The sequence below is a fragment of the Sus scrofa genome, chromosome 15 (assembly GCF_000003025.6).
Source record: "Sus scrofa isolate TJ Tabasco breed Duroc chromosome 15, Sscrofa11.1, whole genome shotgun sequence".
NCBI lineage: Eukaryota > Metazoa > Chordata > Mammalia > Artiodactyla > Suidae > Sus > Sus scrofa.
The window spans coordinates 64,947,172-64,959,141 of record NC_010457.5 but is presented as its reverse complement, the minus strand read 5'-3'; the positions used below and the strand labels follow the sequence as shown (position 1 = coordinate 64,959,141).

The following is an 11,970-nucleotide window of genomic DNA, read 5'->3' as shown; positions in this document are numbered from 1 at the left end:
ATTCTTTATACTTGATGTAGGAGTTTCGTGTCCTCTGTGGGCATTGCTGATCCATGGCTGGCTAATTTGTTAGTTTGCAAGTAGGGTAAAAACCCTTCAACCCTTCATAATTTTTAACAAATATATGCTTTTTATAACCAGAAGATATTTTATGATGATCCTGTACATTTCTTGCCTCGGCTCTAGAATCAGCCACTTCTTCAATAAGCCCTAGTTCTTTTCAAGTGGAAATAGTATTTAAAAGCCACATCTAGAGTTCCCGTCGTGGCACAGTGGTTAACGAATCCAACTAGGAACCATGAGGTTGTGTGTTTGATCCCTGGCCTTGCTCAGTGGGTTAAGGATCTGGCGTTGCCATGAGCTGTGGTATAGGTCGCAGACACAGTTCAGATCTGGCATTGCTGTGGCTCTGGCAGTAGGCTGGTGGCTACAGCTCCGATTAGGCCCCTAGCCTGGAAACCTCCATATGCCATGGAGGCAGCCTTACAAAAGGCAAAAAAAAGAAAAAAAAAAAAAAAAAAAAAAAAAAAAGGCGGAGTTCCTGTCGTGGCGCAGTGGTTAAGGAATCCGACTAGGAACCATGAGGTTGAGGGTTCGATCCCTGCCCTTGCTCAGTGGGTTAATGATCCAGTGTTGCGTGAGCTGTGCTGTAGGTTGCAGACGCGGCTCGGATCTTGCGTTGCTGTGGCTCTGGTGTAGGCCGGCGGCTACAGCTCTGATTCGACCCCTAGCCTGGGAACCTCCATATGCCGCGGGAGTGGCCCAAGAAATGGCAAAAAGACAAAAACAAAAAAAAAAACAAAAAAAAGGCCACATCTGAGTGTTAAATGTCCTCATTATTAACGTGCCACTGATCCCAGTCCCTCTCAGTGGACACAGAGTTGCATCTATTTTTTTATTTCTGTCTCTATCTAAATAAATTAAAAACCAGGAGTTCACACCAATGCCTCCAATAACCCAAGATCAAAAATTTATTCTAATTTTCTGTTTCTCTGTGTTTATACTTACCTTCTTCAACAGGAAAAAAAAAATCTGGCTTCTACTCTCTTTGAAATATTCACTTGTTTGGTTAATTTTTCTCTATAGTAAATCTCACAACTCTGCTGTCATTCTGTCTTCCACATGCATAGTTTCCTTTCTGATTAGATCTTATTCTCCATTTCACATTGAATGGATACTCTTCTCACGTCCTCAGAGTGAGGGTGAAGGGTGATTTTATAGATATTATAGCTTGAGTTCGCCAGAAGCACATCCTGAGATCAAGTTTAATGTGAAAGGTAGCTACTAGAAATCAACACTCATGGAAAAGAAGGGGAAGGGAGTATAATTGGCAGAGGGAGAAGCTGAACCACAATGTAGTTCTGGCAAAATCTTAACAACCCACTGGGACCTCTGGAATATAGCCAAAGTTGTCCCACAGTAACCCCAAGTGGCTACACGTTTATATTGCCACCTGACAAGTTATTGGGTATAGGATACCCTGAACATGATGTGTTGGACAATGCAATTGTTGGCAGCTGAGATTAACTCTGAAGGCACTGACAGGGCAGCAAGCCTTTCCTTGAAGAGGGATTGATATAGCTCATATCCATATCCATTACAGTCCACCCTATGTGCCACTCAGATACATTTTTTCAGGTGTATACATATGGATTTGGAGAGCTATTCTTCCAAGATTCTGATGTCTCTCTCTTCCCAAAAGAAACTTAGAAGGGAAAGGTCAGTGGGACAAATTACAGTCCCTAACACTAGAGCTGGTCTTAGGACAAAAGCTGATACTTATCATCTTCATCCTCCAATATTTATTCTAGATTACTCCTACCTCAGCACTGCTTCTGCTAGCTTTGGTGACTTATCTGATGGAGTTACCCAAATTCTCATACCTAAGGGATATAAGCTGCTGGACACTATGTTTTCTTGAGGCCAGGTTTCCTGACATGTTGCTTTATCATCACAGTTCAGTAAAGGGATAGAAAAAAACACTCAAGGAGTTCCCATTTTTACTCGGTGTGTTAAGAACCCAACTAGTATCCATGAGGATGCAGGTTCAATCCCTGGCCTCACTCAGTGGGTTAGGGACCTGGTGTTGCCTTGAGCTGCAATGAAGGTTGCAGATGTGGTTCAAATCTGGCATTGCCATGGCTATGGCTTAGGCTGTAGCTAAGGTTCTGATTTGACCCCTAGCCTGGGAATTTTCGTATGCTGTGGATTTGGCCCTAAAAAGACAAAAAAGAAAAAAGCACTCGAACATATTGTCTGGATGTCATACATATTTATCCCTGCCCCCATTGTGTATGAGCAGCTCTACTGCCTCCTGATAATGAGGGTCCATTATCCCTACCAAGATGGTAATTCTCTCCTTGTCTGACAGTCCTAGACATAAAATCCCTGCAGTGCCTAAGTGGTTGTTGTAGTCTGTATTTCAATGGGACACTTGCAGTGTCCCTGAACAAAAGTGGTCCTCTTCGGAAACCAGAAACTCTAACCCTATAGAGTCTAGAAAGGACAAAGTCCCAAGTGGGTCATTGAGAGAGATGATAATTGAGATCATTCCTGCTTCTGTCTCTTGGCTCCTAGACCTGTGCTTTAATCTTACTTGGAGATACAGTATTAAATAAAATTTTTGATTCAATCTTCCTGAAGATGGTTTCCTTTTCTTGCAAAGTGTTGCTTCTAAGCCAGCACTTTCAGCTAGCTTACAACTAGTTTCAACTGCATCCTCAGCAGGTCATTTTAATGCTCCAGCAGGCAGGTACTTCCGAGCAGTATGGTATGTGATAATACCAGTGGATCCAAAGATTACAGGCCCACTCCCATACCTCCTTTACAGTAAAGTGGGGTCCCATCTCTGATACAATATGATATAGCATTCTTTACATATTCTATAAATTCTTGGACAGTTATGGTGGCTGAAGACTTGCAGGCAGGAAAAGCAAACCTATTCCCAAAATATGTATTTATCCCCTTTATTTTTTTTTACTTTCATTTGCATTTATTTTTGAAATTTTTTTTCCCAGGCCATAAGTTGTTGTGTGTTTTTTTTCTACAGTTTCTTCTGGGATATCTTTTTCTTCTGTGCAACCTATTCTTCTGATTTAGGAATAATCTGCTCTTTTTCAGTGTGGATCGTCTCAATGTGGCAGGGAGAACACATTGTGGTAAGGGTAGTCTCCTCAAGGGTTGACTGATGCTTCTAATGCCCAACAGCAGATACCAATGTTGAGTCCCTGATATAGCAGTCAACCCTCAATGTGGTAAGGCTTGATCAGACCTTGAGCTCTGTAAGTCCTACACTGCATCTTGGGGGCTTTGTTCACCTGGATGTGCTCAATGACCAGAGAATCTACATTTAAGCCCTTAAATTCAGCATTACTCTCTGCATTTTTGAGCATGTGCAAGAAAAAGTCAGCATTCCTTTTGGGCCACTGACCCTGTGTCCAGCCCCACTGTTTGGCCTGGGCACACCTATCAACTTCACCATTGCAACGATGGAATGGCACACATTGCTTCTGTAGAATGACATCCTTCAGATACTTGGTGGCTTTTTGGACATGCATACCTTTATTGGCCTGACAGTTTCACGAGTGTTCTTAAAGTGAACACAAAGATTTCAACCTCTTGATTTGCATGATTTTGTGGGGTTTTCTGTGTCAGGCAAATAGCAAACCATTTTTAGAGGTCACCTCAGGCCGCTTACCAGAAAAAAAGCTGTTTTTTTTTTGTTTTTTTTTGGTTTTTTTTGTCTTTTTCCATTTCTTGGGCCCCTCCCGCGACATATGGAGGTTCCCAGGCTAGGGGTCGAATCAGAGCTGTAGCTGCCAGCCTACGCCAGAGCCATAGCAACGCAGGATCCGAGCCACGTCTGAAATCTACACCATAGTTCATGGCAACGCCAGATCGTTAACCCACTGAGCAAGGGCAGGGATCGAACCCTCAACCTCATGGTTCCTAGTCGTATTCGTTAACCACTGTGCCATGACGGGAACTCCTGTATTTATTCTTATCAGAGAAAGCCTCTGGCCTTTCTAGGGAAAAGGAGACTCAATGTAGTTAATCTGACACCAGCGATCCTCTTGAGGAATAGTACTATATCAGGGACTCAACATTGGTATCTGCTGTTGGGCATTTGATAGAATCAGCAGTCTATCCAGCCTTGCTAAGTGGGAACCCCTGCTTTGGACCCATGTATAGCATCCATCTCTTCTACCATGGCCACTACATTCATGTACCCAGTGAGCTAACACTGAAATAACTGGTGACAGGGACAGGTGGAATTACCTTGTCTACTTAGCTATTTAGATTTTCTTCCATGGTTGATGTTCTCTGGTGGGCTTTAGCATACAATTTAAAGATTTTCACACTTTGTTTCCATTCTCATATGTTCTTCCATTTCCCGTTCCATTCTTTTAATCTTACTCTTTCATGGGCGCCTGCCCTTGAGTCTAGATATATTGTAACCTCAGGCTACCTCTTTCACATAAAGTGGATAAACTGCTGCATTACCCAAAACTCTGCCCATTAGGAGAATTTTCCCTCACTACTGTCTTTCAAAGCCACTTCAGAATGAGGCTGCAGTGCAGCTGCTCCCATTTTTAAGCACCCACATACTAAGCTGTTCTATTTGTAAACCAAGCTTGGAGTTTTGCTTTCCCGTCAGCTGGTGATGAGAGATTCCGGATATGATCAAAGTGAGGTGAGGGACAGGTCCTGGGACACAGTAATGAAGGTCTGGGTTACATGCATGTGAAGCTTATTTTTTACTCTCTAGTCCTTCTCATGCTTGGGACTCATGCTCCTCTTACAACAAACTGCTTCAGGGCTCAAGAGGTTTGACTTACGGACTCTTATGTGAATCCAGCTATGACCTGAGGGCTCTATGTGAACCCAGCTCTTGATGGGCAGTTCTGGAGGCATAGCTATTTGGTGTCTTGTGATTAGGCATTCCATCTGTATCAATGCTGAATAGCATGCAGAAAAATTTTTTTAAGTGTATAATTCTCCCTGTACCTGAATCTCAGCAGTTTGCACTGTTATTCTCCCACTGGAGCTCGCCATAAGCCCTGCTACCACTTTGCATCGTTTCCCGTCACTGATGTCTCTGATATTATAGGATCTGCACGGTTTCATGACCCAAGCAGCAGGGCTGCTCGGATTTGCTGCAGAACTCTTTTTTTGCACTGGGACCTACTCAAAGCTGACAGTGTTTCTTATCATCTGGTACATGAGCTGGAGAAGTATTCTCTGATGTGGGATATACTGTCTTCTAGAACTGAGATCAACCTACAAGGCATAGAAGTTCCTTCTTTGTACGGGAGGTGCAAGATATAATGATTTTTTTTTTTTTTTGGAAGGTATGTCCTGGAATATCCCTAACTATAAAACTACAATTTTTTACTTATATATCAGGGATACCATTCTTTATAGAGTTTAATCTCACATGGAGCAGATGTGCCTCACAAGTGCTCCAGTATGCTCACCACTTCTTGTTCCCTAGTCCCATTTAGCCTAATATCATTGATGTAATGGATCAATGTGAAGTTCTAGAATATGTCTTGATGGGCCAGATCTCTTTGGACTATATTCTTATAGAAAGCAGAAAATTAACATTGCTTTGGGGATGAAGTGTAAATATGTATTATTACCCATTCTATTTAAATACAAACTATTCCTGATACTGTTTTTTAATCACAATGTAAAAGATGCATTTTCCAAGCCAATAACCACATATTGTGTACCTGAAACCATGTTGATCTGCTCTAGGAAATATACTACTCATATCTAGCATGGTGGCTTCATTTAGGGGGAGAGTTTGTTTGCAATGAATTGTCATTTTCCAAGATCTCTTTGGTTTCTTCTGGGAGCCAGATCGGCAAATTAAATGGAGTTGAGACAGAGTCCATAATCCCTATATTTTTTTATATCTTTAGAGATGGCACTGATTTTTGCCCTCTCCCTGCCCTGGGGTTGTGTAATTGATTTTTGTGCCTGGATGAGTTTGGAGGGATGATGAAGTATTTTCAGAGGCTTATACTTAGACTTCCCCACTATGAGAGCCCTTACCCCTAAAGGCCAAGAACCCCAAGTTGGAGCTCTGTTAACTACTACATAGGTCAGTCGCAATTATAAATTTGGGGATCATAAAAATGACTGCTGGGGAGTTCCTGTGGAGCTGAGCAGGTTAAGGATCCATCATTGTCATGGCAGCTGTTTGGGTCACAGATATGACATGGATGTGATTCCTGGCCTTGGAACTTCTGTATGCCATAAGTGCAGCCAAAAAAAAAAAAAAAAAGACTGCTGGGTGGATCAACAGATCCTCTAGATTCACTGCAAGCAGGACCTTGGTCAAAATGCCATCAGCCTCCATTCTAACAGGGAGACTGTGATGATATTTTGTGTCTCTGAATATTAATATCAACTCAGTCCTGGGGTTCCCTTGTGGCACAGGGGGTTAAGGATCCAGCACTGTCACCGCAATGACTCATGTCACTGCTGTGGTGCAGGTTCAATTCCTGGCCAGGGAACTTCTGCATGCTTCAGGTGCAGCCAAAAAAAAAACACACAAACAAAACAAAACTCAGCCTTTTATTTCCCATAGTCTGCAAAATGATTTGGGATACCTAATTATACGTGACTACTCAATCAGTGGGTTTTGTATCTATAAACTAACTCAGGTCCAATAGCTGAGCAAGCGATCATAACTTTTAATCATCTTCAATCTAATGATCATCCTCCTTTGATTTTTTCTAACAATACAAGCTGGGTTTGACCTTTGTTGGATGACCATTTATTTTGCCCCTAGGAATACTACGCTCTCTTAACCATCTCCATTACTCTCTGCAGGCTCCCCCCACCCCCCAACCCACTCTGGGGCTACCCTGTGACTCTGTCACTTATTATGAAAATAACATGAAGGAGTTCCCACCATGGCTCAGCGGTTAACAAATCAGACTAGCATCCATGAGGATGTAGGTTCGATCCCTGGCCTTGCTCAGTGGGTTAAGGATCCAGAATTGCTGTGAGCTGTGGTGTAGGTTGTAGACATGGCTTGGTTCTTGTGTTGCTGTGGCTGTGGCAGTAGCATAGCTCCGATTTGACCCCTGGCCTAAGAACCTCCATATGCCAAGAGTGCAGCCCAAAAAAAAGAGAGAGAAAATTACATGCACATTGCTTCTGGCAGTGAAGTGCCACTACCTATTTTCTATTGTTTTAGAGTCCTAACCTCCTGCAGTTAGCATTGAACCTAATGCTGTAATGGCCTCCCCTCTGTTAACCCTGTCTTATAAACCTTTAAGGAATGTTTGTACTCCTCTCACCAATGCCTTACTCGTGGCCTTGACAATGATGAGTCCAGTAGTCTTTCCCATAACACATATCATCCAGTGTTTCTTCCAAACTTCCAGAGATACCCATTTCAGGATGTCCATTTCCCTGAACCTTTTAATGCATTTCTCCACGGCCTACCATAGTAATTCTGGCACTTCAACTTCATGTAGCATGACCCATCGTTTTTTCCATGCTTCTGAAATCCATATTAGTGGTGAGTTCATACTCTCTCCTCAGGTCCTTGATAGGGTGTTAAATTTTATATTTTGAAAGAGTGTCCACAAATCAATCAACTCTCCCCTGTCCAATATGCTTGGTGGAGCCTGCTTGGTGGAACAGCCCCAGAATCCAGTCCTAGCTCCTACTAATACATTCTAATTATATTTTGCAACTTCTTGGGTAGAATCCCTTTCCTTCCTTATCAGGCCCAGCATGTTCCTAGATCTGTGATATAGGAACTTAACCCTAGCTATAGGCCTAATGGCCAGGAAGGGGAATGGGGGCAGATCATCAGAAAAGGGCATCATGCAGAGGGAAAGGCCTCTGCATGGGGTTTTCAAACAAGGAAAGAGTGGTAGTTCCTAATGAGTGAAATTGTCACTTCTGCAGGCCAGGAGGATTCAGAAAAGCCTGGGGTTCAAAATCTTAAGTAACATCTACTTAAATGTCCCCAGCTCAATTATAGTTTTCTACTTTTCCTATCATAGCCCTGTCATAACAGAATTGCCTTGATTTAGCATTTAATCTTTCCCCATTATTTTATCAACTTAAAAAACAAAAAGCCTCTGTGTCAATACACATATAAGTGGACACACAGGCATGTACATGCCAATGGAGTTCATGAGCATTTACAAAATTTCTGGAAGGAAGTATCAAACTTATAACAGTGGTTAGACATATGGAAGGGGGTAAAATGGGAAGATGTGGAGAGAAGAACCGGAACAGGTATTGTAAATTCTTTCATGCTGTCTGAATTTTTTTTTTTTTACAAGCATTTGTATGAGAAAATTTTAAATGATCATTGGCTTAGGGGGAGAGAACTGAAAGAAGAAGACCTTAGCTATGTTCTTAATCCCCCCCCCAGGAGAGTGATCTCACTTGACCCCATCCCAAGGGGAAAGGAGGGATGGGTGAAGGCCACTGTGCAGTGAACCAGCCTCCTGCTCCTGGAGAAGGTTGAGATGAGGGGGAAAGGTTTATTATTTGTGCTAACACACACACACCCTTTCATTCATCCTACAGAAGGGGACTAAGAGCTTTCAGAAGGCAACTCAAATCCAGGGGCACAGAAATTGCACCAGAAGCAAATCAGCCTGGATGCCCGTTATGGAGGATGATTCAGCAGGGGGTGGTCGGTGAGTGATACCACAGGAGCAGTTGAATCTGTGCATTAACAACTCTTCTTGGCATTTTGGCAAGTTAGTGGGAGAGAAAAGGGCCAAAAAAATCTATATAAATAGAGTGAAGTTTCTGTTTCTTACAGCTTTTGGTTAGACAGATTTTCAGTACATTTGACAAATGTATTTAGGGTGGTGTATTAGCTTCCTGCAGCTGCTGTAACAAATTACTGCAAACCTTGTGGCTTCGAACAACAGAAATTTGTTCTCTTACAGTCCTGCAGGCCAGAAACCCAAAGTCAGTTTCACCAAGTGGAAATCAAGGCTTTGGCAGGGCCACAGTCTGGACGATCTGGGGAAGAATCATTTCCATGCCTGTGTCTGGCTTCTTGTGGCTGTCAGTATTTCTCAGCTTGTGACTGCATCTCTCTGATCCCCTTCTGCCTTCATATTGCCTTCTCCTCTGTGTGTGGGTGTAGTCTCCCTCTGCCTTTCTCTAATGAAGATACTTGCAGCATTTGGGGCCCACCTAGATGATAATAATTAGGGCCCTCCCAGGATTATCTCCTCATCTCAAGATCCATCACTTAATCACATCTGCAAAACCCCTATTTCCTTATTCCTTATTGTTCACATATGCAATCAGCTCTGGGGGCTCTGGCTTTTTGAAGAGCAGTCTGCTTCTTAGAGCCACAAATTGAGAAACAATAGGAGTTTCTGCTATCTGCCAGTCAGAAGGGATTAAGATATCATGGATAGAGAAAGTAATCAGTGGTTTCCAAATTGAGCTCTAGGAGTTCCCATTGTGGCTCAGCAGTAACAAACTTGACTAGTATCCATGAGGATGTGGTTTCGAGCACTAGCCCCACTCAGTGGGTTAAGGATCCGGTGATGCCATGAACTGTGGTGTAGGTTGCAGATGTAACTTGGATCTGGCGTTGCTGTGGCTGTGGTGTAGGCCATCAACTGCAGCTCTGATTGGACCCTTAGACCGGGAAGTTCCATATGCCATGGGTGCAACCCTAAAAAGAAAAAACAAACAAACAAACCAAAAAACTTGAGCTCTAGACAAGCTCTAGACAAGTTCTTGAGCCCCTCCCATCCCTGACCCACTGAAGCAGAATTTCCTCATCTGATTCTCCTCTTTCCTAAAGGCATAGAGTAGATACTGGTATATAGGCTCCAGTTCAGTCAAGCTGTTTCTCACATAGGCAACTCCATGTAGCTGAGTTTTGGATAATCAGCAGGGATTAATTTGTCTAATCATGTAGGATCCACCAAAAAGTCAAATTGGAGTTTTAAAATGTAGCTAACATTTATTGGGCATTTATTATATTCCCTAGTACTGAGCAAATTCCCTCAAGTGTATTTAATTCTCAAAGCTAACTTTGGTTGTATCCTATATAAACTAATAAAAAGGATTTATCAGATGGCCTCTGGACTGGCTCACAGACCAGAAGAGCTGCAAGGTTAGGAAAGACAGAAGTGACAACAGTTCTGAGAAACTCAGAAACAACTCTTAGTGCTTTCTGTTCTGCAAATGAGTTCATTTGCATCCTTTTTAGATTCCACATATAAGTGATATCAGATGATATTTGTCTTTCACTGTCAAACTTAACTTCACTTAGCATGATAATCTCTATATCCACTCATGTTACTGCAAATGGCATTATTTCATTCCTTTTTGTGGCTGAGTCATATTCCATTATATATACATATATACCATATTTTATTTATCCATTCCTCTATTGGCATGCATTTAGGTTGACTCCATGTTTTGGCTATTGTGAATAGTACTGCAATGAACATTGGGGTGTATGTATATTCTCAATAAAAAACAGATTTTGAAGCAGTTTCCACATGAAGTTGCCTGGAAGAGTGATGGTATTTTAGTGAATTATTTTGAGACCCAGAAAAGTATTTGTACAGAGTGAGAGCTTCCTCTGCTCATTTATTTGGTGAGTACTTTGTGAGCATATATTTGATTGCTAAGCATGGGGGATGCAGTGTTGAATAGGTTGGGCACATTTTATAACCAGTCTGGTTGCAGAAACAAAAACTCAAAGAAGATTAAATCAAACAGTGTTTATTGACACAAGGGAATGGGCAATCTAAGGGAGAAAGTCTTTAGCAAAACTAGATGCAGTGCTGTCAGAGCTTCTCTCTGCCTCTCCATCTTCAGCTTCTATCCCCTGTGTGTTAGCTTCATTCACCCAGAGGATCCCTCCATGTGAGGACAGAGATGACCACCAGCACCACCAGGCCTGCATCACCCCAACAACTTGCAAGAGCAAGGGAAGAAAAAAACCCTCTTTTCTCCCAGCATTTATGGAAATGCTGAAAAAGAAAATCTGACTGGACTTTTGTTGATCATGTGCTGAACAACAAGCTAGCTTTTCCCATCACTGTGACTGGGGAAATGATGTACACATTCTGACCTGCTCTTCTGACTCCTGTGTCCATTCCTATGGTGGAATTTGTGGGGCCACATGATTGACAGACCCACCAGAATCACACAGAGTAAACTAAAAGCACTCCCCCCAAATAAAAGAGAAGTACTGTTGCAGAAAAAAAAAAAGGGAGAAGGGATAGCAGGTAGAAAAAAAAATCACATTACATACAAACCACAGTTTCTGGCACTCATGACCTAGAGATTCCATCTTAAAGCTTTTTCTGTATGCACCGGTCATAATCCTAGGACCAGAAGTACAAGCTGATCTTCCCTCTAAAGGAGAAAGTAAAAAAGCACATGAAACCCTGTGTACAGATCAGCCAGCTGGAGAGGCTGAAAAGTGAATCTATACCAGCACATTCAAAGTAGAATCTACCAACCAGGGGCAACATTATCACCTGAGAGTCTGTTTGAAATGCAGATCCTTCATCCCCACCTCATCATGTCAATCAGAATATTTCTTTATCATTCTTACACATGCTGAAGTCTGGTCTATACTAGAGTCTGCAAAATGAAAGGAATTCCAGAAGGGATGCTGCAAAAAAATAAGATCATGTGGGAGTGAAGTGAATCAAAACTAGGATGAAACATAAATAATAAAAGTGTGAAATAAAGGGAGAAAGGGAAAGAAAGAAAAGCAAAGACATCCACAGTAGCAGAAGCAGGATTTGGATGAATGAGGCATGTTCTCAGGGGTCAGGCGTAGCTTTCAAGCCTACAGGCAACCTTACCCTCTTGTATCTGAGGGTTTTGTGTAGCAGTGGTGACTCTACAGCACGAAGGTAGAAAGAGCATGGGCTTAGGAGGCAGAAAGGCTTGAGTGTGAATTCTCATTTTGCCACCTCTCTGATACCA

At 42.3% G+C, this 11,970-nt stretch overlaps 1 pseudogene; it reads right to left on the bottom strand.

Moving 5' to 3' along the window:
- Positions 2,148–3,670, bottom strand: LOC100522349 (annotated as a pseudogene).